Source organism: Dioscorea cayenensis, chromosome 20 (assembly GCF_009730915.1).
Source record: "Dioscorea cayenensis subsp. rotundata cultivar TDr96_F1 chromosome 20, TDr96_F1_v2_PseudoChromosome.rev07_lg8_w22 25.fasta, whole genome shotgun sequence".
In the NCBI taxonomy this organism is placed as follows: Eukaryota; Viridiplantae; Streptophyta; class Magnoliopsida; order Dioscoreales; family Dioscoreaceae; genus Dioscorea; species Dioscorea cayenensis.
The window spans coordinates 4,438,589-4,441,692 of NC_052490.1; the positions used below are offsets into that span (position 1 = coordinate 4,438,589).

Sequence of the window (3,104 nt, forward strand, 5' to 3'; positions counted from 1 at the left end):
TCTTTGGGTGAGGAGGCGTTTATAAATGCAGAGGTACGAATAGGTTATGAATCAAAGTTGTTGTTTTTGTAGGTCTACCCATTCCCGTGTGGCTCCACAGGGAGCTCATAGGGGCATCCACACACCCCTGTGTGCTCTCGGGATGGCCACCTGGTCAAGCACAAGGCCAGCCAAAGTGGCATCTACACACCCATGTGGCTTTTCAGTTATCCAAAATAATTTTCTAAGTGTTCCACAAACACCTGTGGAAATTTCACACGGGTGTGTAGATTCACAAGGGAGCACACAGGGGCAGCCACATGCCCCTGTGTCTTCTCGAGATGAAAACTATTTGCTCTGGAGTGATCCACATGCCCTTGTAGAAAATTCCACACGGGCATGTGGATTCATAAGGTTACTCACAGGGGGACTCACACGCCCTTGTGTCTTCTCGGGATTGAGAAGTTGAGCTCTGACTTGAGATACAAGCTCGTGTTTTTTTCTCTGGATTGCTAAAAAATCTGCAGCTTCTGCAGAACAAGTCTGCAACACCAACATAATATGCATAAAGTACGAATATGTTGGAAAACTGACCAGAGACTCATGAAAACATGCTCAAATGACCTAAAACTTCACCAGTCACATTAAAGCATGATAAAACACCAATGAACAAGCGAAAAACATAGCAATACTAAATTAAAATCACAACACCAACACTAAATCTTTTACTCGATGCAAAAACTAAACTAAGACCCAGAAAAATAGTAAAGACTTGGGTTGGCTCCCAAGAAACGCTTGTTTAACATCACTATGCTTGAGGTATCTACACTTACCTCATGGGGGTTCATGAAGAAAAGTTGCCCTCTTACCTACAGCTTAAAAGCATGATGAGCACAATTTTTGCAAGTTAGAGAGGGAATGATCAAGTTTGTTACCACACAAGGGTTTATCACCCTCATGTCATGAATGCTCATTCCTACTAGCATTGGGGTGCTTTTTGTGGTGTCTTCTTGTCCTCTTAAGTTTTCAGATCATCCTCTTCATTACTCCCGGAGTAGGTTGCACCTTGTCCAAAAAAACAAGCTATGAAATTTCTTCATTCTCTGCTTCTTGATCTAGCCACCCCTCCAATGGGTCCGTACACAACATTTCGAGCATATAATCATCTATAATCTCATCAGTGATGTCATGAAAATATAAAGTATTATCAAAGTCGAGAGAATGTCGCATGGTTTCAGCGAGGCGATATGTCAACTTGACATCTCCAACTCTTACTGTCAATTCTCCATTGTCCATGTCAATGACAGCTTTGGAGGTACGCATGAATGGCCTCCCAAGTATCAACAGAACCTTGACATCCTCATCCACAGCTAACACCACAAAGTCTACAAGAAAGATATACTTGTCAACATTCACAAGAACATCCTCAATGATGCCCTTCGGACGTTTAACTGATCGATTGGCCAATTGTAGTGTCATCTGAGTGGGTCTAGGTTCTCCCAAATCTAGCTTTGGAAGAATGTATAAGGCATAACATTGATACTAGCCCCTGAATCAGCCAATGCCTTCTCTTTACCTAAATTGCAAATGTTGTATGGAATGATAAAGCTACCAAGGTCTTTCATATTGTTCAGCATATTCTTTTGCAACATTGCCAAGCATGATGCATCTTGAATCATAGCTGCACTTTCCTCTATCTTCCTTTTGTTGGTCCAGAGGTCTTTGAGGGACTTTGCATAGAGAGACATTTGAAACAACGCCTCCACAAATGGGATGTTGATGTGCAATTGCTTGAATAGACACAGAAATTTCTTGTATTGCTCATCATTTTGGTTAATTTTCAAACTTGAAGGGTAAGGAATTCTTGGTTTGTAAGGTGGGGGTGCCACCTTCTTCTCTTTAGCTCTTTCCTCAACTTTCACTTCCTTGGGTGACTCGATTACAACCTGTTCAGTACAGAGCTTATTCTCAAGTTCACGACCACTCCTCAATGTGATTGCGTTTAATTGTTCTCTTAGGTTTGTCTCTGTGTTGCTTAGTAAACTCCGTTGAGGTTTTTCTGAAAGTGATTTCAAAATCTGACCCACTTAGTTCTCCAAGTTATGCAAACATATAGTGTTGTTGCGAAGTGTGACCTCTATTTAATGAAATCATATATCTGAAGATTGAATAAACTTTCGTTAAAGCCTTCTCCATATCGATCATCCGGTTTTCTAACCCTAAAACTCTGCTCTCCACATTTAGGGCTTGTTGTTAAAACCCGGTGGTGCGCAAGTCTTCTGTTGCCCTCGATTACCCCAAGAATGGTTTGGGTGATTCCTCGACCCCGGATCATAGGTATTGTTGTACGTATTTCCTTGACCTCTTATTGCATTTCCTACAAAATCCACCTGTTTCACTAAAGTTATACCACCAATAGAAATCAGGCAATCAGATGAAGAATGTCCACTCCCACACTCGCTGCAACTCATCATTGCTACCACTATAGGAGAAGTTATGGTGTCTACCTTCTTGCTCAAGGACTCAACCTGGGCTACTAATGACAACACTGCATCGTTCTCTTGAAGTCCGGCTACCTTCTTCTTGGTTTGGGTTTTCCACTAGCAACTATTCATAGCCATTTCTTCAATGAACTGTCGGGCCTCCTTTGGGGTTTTACTGCCTAAAGTACATCCTGTAATAGCATCAAGTAATTGCTTCGTGCTTGGGTTCAAACCATTGTACAAGGTATGGATAATCATCGACTCAGGGAACCCATGTTAAGGACATTTCCACAGAAGATCATTTAACCTATCTCATGTCTCAAAAAGATACTCCAATTCCACTTAACAAAAGAGAATATTTCATTGCTGAGTTTCGTAGTTTTTCCATGAGAGAAATATCTGGCTAGGAAAGCATCTACCATTTCCTTCCAAGTAGTGATCAATGCTCTAGGCAATGAATGTAACCACTGTTTCACTCTCCCCTTAAAGGAAAATTGAAAGGCCCTCAATTTTATTGCTTCATCCATAACCCCATTGATCTTGAGCATGTCGCACACTTTCTGAAAATTCTCGATGTGGTTGTTTGGATCCTCATCGGCCAAACCATTAAACTACTTTCACCGCTGTAACATTTGGATAAAG

At 41.4% G+C, this 3,104-nt stretch overlaps 1 non-coding gene across 1 annotated transcript; it reads left to right on the forward strand.

Moving 5' to 3' along the window:
* The first annotated feature begins 2,730 nt into the window (after positions 1-2,730).
* Positions 2,731-2,836, forward strand: LOC120252379. The gene has a single exon (XR_005533913.1). It is a non-coding gene; the product is annotated as a small nucleolar RNA R71 (small nucleolar RNA).
* The last annotated feature ends 268 nt before the right edge of the window (positions 2,837-3,104 follow it).